The 8,867-nt window shown below is 43.9% G+C and overlaps 1 long non-coding RNA gene across 1 annotated transcript; it reads left to right on the top strand.

Moving 5' to 3' along the window:
* Positions 1-445: 445 nt before the first annotated feature.
* LOC142080299 (uncharacterized) lies at positions 446-3,788 on the top strand. The gene is made up of 2 exons (XR_012672952.1): positions 446-741; positions 2,586-3,788. It is a non-coding gene; the product is annotated as an uncharacterized LOC142080299 (long non-coding RNA).
* Positions 3,789-8,867: the final 5,079 nt, after the last annotated feature.

An 8,867-nucleotide genomic window follows, 5' to 3' on the forward strand; every position in this document is an offset into this window, starting at 1 on the left:
TTGAAATTAAAAAAAATAGAAAATTGAATATTGTTTGAGTTGAGTGGTCATCTTCCGTCTGTTTAACCCACAAATAGATACCATCTATGAACAAACAGCTGTAATGCTTCAAAGAGTCAACGGATTAAAAATAAAGATCTGTAAGAGCTGCAAAATACTTTTTCCTCCAAGGGACTGAAAGAGCTGGGGCCTGACTGAGGTTCTGTTTGAATCAATAGCAGAATTAAACTTTATTTCTAACAACATAGGATGTCACTGTAAATAACTGGTGGCATATCTATGTTAGTAAAGGGGCATTTTAACATGAGGAAAGATCACTGTAAATAACTGGTGGCATATCTATGTTAGTAAAGGGGCATTTTAACATGAGGAAAGATTACTTTGAAAAGTTTAGCACAACCATTTTTAAAATTGACAGAGGAGAGCAGCAATTAAATGTGTGGAGGTTTGTGTAACAGTTTTTTACTTTCTCTTTAGCTGTATAGAGACTTAACAGGGAAAACACTTGGTCTCATGAATAGAGAGATGGATTAATTGTCTCTTTTACAGGTAGTGGGGGAAGTTAATGATGATGTGCAAAGTGCCTGCAGTTTTTGACCATTATACGCCTGCCTGTTTTCTGTGCGGTTGTTTACCGTGCTGTCCACAACTCAAGTGGTCTGTGAGCCAGCCAGCGGATGAATGTACTGGGGGAAAGCCGGCAGTAGATGTTGATGTGCATGCTCCTGTCCTTCCTGAGGGGTGAGCCAGCTTGTTGCTCAGGCTGTAGGATTTGGCAGCAATAGAGACTTAAGATTGGCATCTTATGATCACTTTTTCCTTCTCCGCTCTTTCTGTTTATAGACCAGTTAGTAAGTCATGCTATGAAATGAATCACTGAATTTACCTGACTTTAAATAAGCAAAAACTGCCTTTTAGAGGGAGAAAGGAACTAGACATCTAAGACACAATCAAATAACAAAGCCCCTAATGTAACAAATAAAGGCTCGTAGTGTCAGTAATGGAGCTGTTTTAGCATCAAGTGTCTTGATGGGACATCTATGTGATCAGGCTATTCTCATCACCGATCTTTTCAAGCTGGGATAGTATTATGACGGTAATGATGGTGCTACTACACAAATGGTACAAACATAGTATTTGACCTATAGTATAATGTGAAATACACGACCATATTATAGGTTAAAATAGATATGTAAAGAAGGTGTAAGAAATAAAAGGGCATAGTTGAGACAAGATTTTTTTAGTGGAGGAGTGGGAGGGGTTCAAGGCATTTTTCTCCAAGGAAAGATCTCTCATGTTTGACACTCTCCTTGCTGCTACAAAACTAAACAAGTTTGAATATAGAAGAAAGAGCAAGCAGTCAGTAAGTGCTGTGTGTTAAAAGTATTAGATATCAGTAACACCAGAGATTTAACTCTGTTTACATTCTGCTCTGCAATCTTCAAGGAGCCCCATAATAGCTGCTAAGTTTTATGTAACTCTTCAGAGAGCCAAACCAAAGAAAGAAATGTGATTTTATCTAGCCCTGTCTTTTAAACAGCTACCTGCCCTAATTGGCAATACTTAATTCAGGCAATTTTTGAACTTTTCTTGAAGTTAACTAATGTTTCTTATTAAAAAATCACACCCCAGATGGAAAAAGAAAACCAGCAAAAATACAGAACACAACTAAGCCATCGCTGCATTCTTGCAGCTTGCAGAGCGCAAAGGAAAATCTGCAGCAGATACAAGAGCACTGTTTTGCTAAACCAGTCTAAAGCCAGCAAAGCTTATACCAGCCTCTGTGGCTAATGGCGCATGAAAGCGATTGTTTTGAAAATAACTGTGTCGGTTTAAAATATTACTGCCTCTCTCTAGAGGATACCACCCACACAGCGGAGTCAGCAGACTGAAAACACAGATAATTCTAAGCTGCTTCAGGATAAAGGCCAGCGTGTTTAAAGCATAAAATGCCAAGGGGGATGGGGGCAGCTTGAGCTAAGCTCTTGGACTTTGCACTGAAACAGCTCAGAGACGCTTGTGTCTCATTCTGCCACCAGAGCTGGGGCAGGCATCTCTGGCAGGTACACAGAGCTGGGGCAGTGGCGTCTCAAATAGCCACAGTTGCCTTCTCAGTGAATGAGTATCTGAGCTCTAAGCATGGCTTCTACCTTGCCCTTTTGGGTACAGGTTCACAGCATTTGGACAAATGATGAGGTCTTAACCACTAAGTCAAGTAGCTAATACACAGGTGACTGGGAAAGGAAGATGAAAAAGGTCCTGAGGAATAAACATGCTGTGTGAGGAATTTCAGATTTAATTCCGAGTTTGGTACATGATGCAACCAAATCTGAGGGGAACATTAAGCTCATGTTTTCTGACTCAATCTGCTCCGGACAATGAAATTTCGACCCCACTATGATTAACTCGTAAGTTAAGGTGGAAACAAAGTGTCTATAGGGAGAAGGCTTTGCTCTTCTGAATCCACCTATCCTGCATTTCTTTTCCCTTGATAAGCAATGTATAAGACGTAGTGGCATCCTTGATCCGTTAACAGTTAAAGAAGACAATATGCTTCAGTAACTTTGGCCATTTCTCTTTTTGAGATCTTTAAAATTCTTCCGCTCTATGATGATATTGACATTGTGATCTGACCGTAGCAGCTGTTAACACGCTTTCTTTTTAAACATACAATCCACTTTCGTAGCATTGAATGTCTTGATACATACTTCCTAATATAAAGCTATTTGTAAACCAGACTGGAATGTTATTTTAGGCAAGTCAGTGTACAGCTCCTACACACAGCATCAGCCTACTTTTGTTTTTAATATTCACTGTGCTATTGTTTTTAAAGCTTTGGATTTTGGCTTGAAATCCAGGCCACCCTGAATTCAACAGCAAAACTTTCACTGAGTTCAGCCTGATCTGGATTTCAACCTAAATGCCTAATGTTGCTAATGTGGGACGTGGTAAACTTGATCATCAAGTTTTTTATGGCCACAGCAGATGTTCCTTCTTTTAGACCAATGGAAAGCTACCGAACCTCATCCACCCTCTAAAACAAAAATACAAGCATTTGTTTACAGCTTGATTCCAGGCATATGAATAGAATTAGCAGCTGCAAAGTTTGTTCTTGTTTACTTACAAATAAATATATGCACAATTTTTGCTTTTCCCAAAGAACCGTGATGATGTCTGGATTGTATTTCCTCTGTTAGTAAAAGTATTTTTAACTGTCTAGTACTGCATTATTTGTTTATCACAACTGAAGTATCAGCATAGTATTTTTGACCTTGTTTTTAAAAAATGCATTAATTTTTTTTTTCTTGTGTCTAGTAGACCACAACAACATGTTTTGGATATATGTTTTGCATTTTGTAGATTTATAATTTACATTGACTATAATACAACATTCTCATAATCATAACCTAAGGCACAACTTACAGAAAATGAAACAACTACATATAAATGTTTTCTTCCTACTGGGTCAATCAATTAATTTTCAAATGTGCACAGAACATTGAAAGACTGGTGCCTTCTCCTAAAATAGGAGACAAAATGTGATAGTGTAGCAACTGTGAACTGAAGCTTTCTAATATAAGGAGCAAAAAAATCATTGCTTTTTTTGATAGGTGCCGTCACATCTCTGCTGTAAATATCCAATAGTTCTGCCACACAAACAATTACCACATGCTGAGGAGGAGATAGAATAGGAACAAGACTGGGACGGCAAGGGCTTTGTATAAAAGGAATAGAGACTTCATTTAGCATGTATCCATTGCTTATGAATAAAAATATTTTACACCTTTTCCTTTGTCTTTCCTAAATTGATTTGATTTCAGGAGTCATAACACTGTTTTTATTGCAACAGAAAAAAAGTTCTTGTGGCCTTTCTTTGCCAAGAAGGACCTGGTGGGCACCAAGCTGAGCATGAGGCAGCAATGCACGCTTGTGGCAAAGAAAGCCAACAGCCACCTGGGCTGCGCTAGGAAGAGCGTTGGCAGCAGGTCGAGAGAGGTGACCCTTCCTCTCTCCTCAGCACTGGCAAGGCCACAGCGGGAGTGCTGGGGCCAGGTCTGGGCTCCCCAGTACAGGGGAAATAGGGAGCTACTGGAATGAGTCCAGCACGGGGCCACAAAACCAACTGAGGGACTGGCGCATCTGTCATACGAGGAGAGGCTGAGAGAGCTGAGACTGTTCAGCCTGGAGAAGAGAAGGCCCAGGAGCGCTTAAATACCTGAAGAGACAAACTTTTCTCAGTGGTGTCCAGTGACAGGACAAGAGGCAATGGGCACAAATTAAAAACCATGAAATTCAATCTGAACATAGGAAAACACTTTTTTACTGTGAGGGTGGTCAAACACTGGCACAGGTTGCCCACAGAGGTTGTGGAGTCTCCATCCTTGGAGATATTCAGAACCCACTGGGCAGCCTGCTCCAGCTGACCCTGCAGTGATGGACCAGATGATGTCTAGACGTGCCTCCCAACTTCAACCTTCTGTGACTCTGTGATTCTGTCATCTGTAAATCATCTGTAGATGTGATTTGTAGATCACCTTGTGAAAGTTTGTGGCATACACGAAGGCCATTGAGACTCCCCACGGTGCTAGGACATAGTCCATAGCTTATTATCTAGGAAATGCTGATGAGGAGGAAATCTGCAAAAGGCCGTGCATTTTCTTTGTAAAAGAAGGAAAAGGAGTAAGTAAAGATTACACTGTGATTTTTCCTCATCTACATGAGATAAATTGAAGCACATTCCTCCTTTTGCCTGCACTATCCTATAATGAACATCTCACGCTTTTGCAAGAGGAAAGAGAGATTCCACATCTCAAAGGGTTATGGTAAAATATTAGCATTCCCAACATGGACAACTGCTGAACGTGTTGTATTTTATAGAGTCACCATTCGTTACAGGCTAACACATTTATACACTTCAAAATATTCTAATTCAGAAAGATCAATTATATACAGATAGAAAATTGGGACCTAGCACAAATAGACACACAATATTAATGATAGAAAATTATGTTGTACATGGAGCGTGCAAATTATCTGGGATTGTGAAGTGGAAGATACCGATATAACATACCTATTATCATGTTAACTGATATTAGCACTAATTATGATACATATCAGTTTTCAAACATGCAAGTTGGAACTGTCAAGCTGGCATAAACCCTGTAACACTTAATTTTTTAAAATTATTGGATATCTTACTGATGCATGCTTCACAAGTCCTCATGGCAGACAGAGAGGATTTTAAGCATATCCTAAAAGTTAATTTCAAATGATTAAGACTGTGGTGACATGAGTAAGTGAACCCTGTGATTACCTGAGATGTCTCAGTTGGGGACCGGGGCGGGGGGGGGGGGAAGCAAACTGTGAGCAGATAACATTATCTCTAAAAGTAATTTAGCCGCTCCCCATGAGTGGTAAATTTTCCCTGGATGAGCCAGAGCTAAGTTTGTCTCCCTTTCAAATGCCTGCATTCCTGTGCACTCCCTGCTCCTTCTTCAGCCCTTCAAACGAGCAGCCGGTTTGTTTGGTGGCAGCTGCCACAGTGCAATTTGCTCCATGGCCAAGCCTCGCCATTCCTGTGCCCGCTAGCTCAGGCTCAGCTGTGGCTCTGAGACTCGACATCCTCAGCAAGGCTTGCTGGAGCTGTTTTTTTTTTATTTTTTCAGTATATGAACGGTAGGCGTGATCCAGGAAGTAGCGATCGCTACTTGGCTATCGGTCAGCGCAGGTGGTGAGCAATTGGATTTTGTATATTCTATCATTGTTATTATTATTTTCCCTTTTAGATTCTATTAAACTGTCTTTGCCTCAACCCACGAGTTTTTCTCACTCTTACCCTTCTGATTCTCTCCCTGTCCCACTGGGGGGGCGGGGGGAGTGAGCGAGCAGCTGCGTGGTATTTGGCTGCCTGCCAGGTTAAACCACAACAGCTGTAAAGCCAAAGCAGCCTAAGCCAGTCCTAGACTAGAACCAGTCAGTGCGCTGGCCACTTCGGCTTTGCACTTCGTGTCACAGTCACCCTGGCCATGCGTTGGCATCTCCTCTGCAGCGTGCTGCGCTGACTGCTCTCACCTGACCCCACGCAGAGCCACGTCAGCGGTCTGGCAGAAAACTAACTCGGCCAAAAAGCCCCTCGTTTTCTGTTCTCAAATCACAGGCTGCATCATACAGGGAGTCCTCTGCATCAGATGCAGATGGAGTAGAGACTGCACAAAAAGTACAGGAGAGGTAGGAGCAAGGAGGAAAAGTAGAAAAGCAGACTTTGAAAGCTGTAAAGAAAATAGGGTTTAGGGAGACTGGGACAGGAAACAAGTGGAGAGGTGACCTGGGCTGGCTGGGAAACAAACTGGGATTGTCTTCAGCAGAGACTGAAAGAGGTGGGAGGGAAAGACTGGTGCCTGGTGGAGGGAACAGGACAGGAGAATTAGGACCCATTGGGTGAAGACAATGGGACTGCAAACACCGACTTGGAGCCTGGAGGGGCAAAGTAGTACTTTTTGGATGATGCTGAGGAGTGAAGGCTAGAACTGACTGGATGTGGTAAGCGGGGCTGTAACAAGCACCCAGAAACGGGGCAAAGACAATCTGCAGGAGCATTAGTGGAAGAAGGTGATGGCTGGGGAAGAAGGGGAGAAAGAGTTTGTGCTCTGTGGAGGATACTCCTCTTCTGCACTGAAATGGAGCCCAAGAGTCCCCATCTGACTCTCACCTTTTCCCCACTGTCAGCAAATATCTATAAAACCTAATGCAGCGCTACCCCCGTGGTACTCGTCCTCAGAAAACCATGACCTGCGACACTGATCTTGGTTTGTTAGAGCAAATGGATGAGGTCTACACAGAAGATTTAATCCTCCTGAAGAACCATGTTCAAGCCATTTAAATGTCACATCGTCAAATGTTTATTTTTCCAGTTTACAGATTTTAAAACTACTGCAAGCACCCACCTTTGAGTGTAAAACTACTGATCAGGCATATAAAGCTATAGAGTGTACAGGATGAATCTGTGCTAAAGGTAGAGCAGGCTGAGCAGGACCCCATGTTTTTGTTGAAGAAATACAAAACTATATAGTGAACAGTAGTGCCTCAGGGAACCAGGTGCTTAGGAAGAAAAAATGTGTGGGGGTTTTTTCCCCCCTCACTAAGACTTACAGTGGGAGTCAGCTCTTTCTATGAGTGCAAAAGTGGTTGAGTTTGATGGATGCCTAGAGTGGTTGTTCCTAAAGCACTCTGGCACTATCCGCAGGAACACCCTGACTGCTCCAAAAGGCTTCCAGTCCTAGAAATCCCTTGGCAAACAGACTTGAATTACATGACCCCTTTGCTGAGTATATGCCCTGTCAGCTGCTGACAAATGCTAACTGCATGTATCCATAGGGTAGCTGGAAGTTCAGTGCGTGTTTTTGGGTGAAGGGCTTTATTCCACTTGGAAGGATTTGGGGATGGAGGGAAAGAACCGACCACAACCATGATACTTGCCAGAGTGGGTTATGAGAGTAAAAATAGCTCGTGACAAATATAAGGCATGGGAGCCTGAACTCTGCCTGGAGTGACCAAGAGTCATGTAGGGTTTGGCTGTCACTAGGAAAAGGACCTCCTCATTTTCTGTGGAGAAGGGAAACCTGCAGTTTAGTACACCAAAGCACCTCTCCAGGTGACAGAAAAGTTGTGGAGAAAGGACATAGTTGAATGAAGAAAAAGTGAATTTTTGGTCATTCAATGAATACGGGAGAAACACCAGAATTTGTCATTTTGTTTCTGTTGACTTCAGCTTTTGCCAGGTGTAGGTTGGTTAGACAGGCAAGGTCCCTGCTAGCTGGCCACGTTCCTTGCTATCTGGCTTGTATCTAATATTAACTCCCGATGAGCTCTTCATGCCTGTTCCAGCTACTGATAAACCATCATTAGTGATATGTGCACATGGGATTTTAAACAAATGCCATGTTGCACAACAACTTCAGAAAAAAAAACCCAAAACCCATGCATCTGATCATCAGGATTTCATTATGGAAGTCAGCAAAGCCACAGACGATGACTGCTTGGACTTTTGTGGACAGCGCTAGGTGCCCACATGCCATGCGGCGGCAAGTCCAAGGCTTCCCGAGCGCGTTGAACTTTCTGCACTCGGACTGTGCAGAGGCTTAGCCCACGTGCTTTGCTTGCGGTGCTGTGGATGGCGTCAGCTTTCTCGTGCATAAACGAAGCACCTTTGCTGCCTGTTGCTGCAGGTTCAGGTGAGTGACCGGGCATTGCACCTGCCCCACAGGTGCGGGAAGAGGACAGGCCGCAGGCGGTGGAGGTGGCGTTAACTGTGGTGGGGAGCGTCTGGAGCTACCACTGCCCAGCCAGCCACATTGCGCAGTGGCTCTCACAGGTCTGGCGTTCAGAAATACCAAAGAAGCATGAAGGAGAGAACAAAATCCAGGCTGACAGGACTTCTAGTTGAAAAAATAAAGGAGATGTCAGAGAAAATAGGGTGTTCATTTCCACGCCCTGCCGAGCTATGGCAGATCTTGCACTTGAATGTAATCTCTGAGAAATGGCGCATAGAGAGCAGCTGAAGACTGAAATTGTTTAGATGGTAAATACACGTGTGAGCAAGCGTGTGTGAAGCCAGCAGCAAAAGACAGCGGTTAAGAGGGCGAAGTGGCAGCGGGAAGGACGCCCGCACGCCCTGCACCGGGTACGTTCCTGCACGCCGCGGAACTCTTCCTGGCGGCACCGGCAAGGCGAGGGACGCCCCCCTGGGCGCGCTGGGACGGGTAGTTCTGGCCGGCCGCCGCCTGCAGGCCGTGCCGGGGTGGCGAACTACGTTTCCCAGCGTGCCCCGCGGCGCCGAGGAGGCGATAAAAGGGAGCGGCGGCGGGCTT

This window comes from Calonectris borealis, chromosome 3 (genome assembly GCF_964195595.1).
Source record: "Calonectris borealis chromosome 3, bCalBor7.hap1.2, whole genome shotgun sequence".
Lineage (NCBI taxonomy): Eukaryota > Metazoa > Chordata > Aves > Procellariiformes > Procellariidae > Calonectris > Calonectris borealis.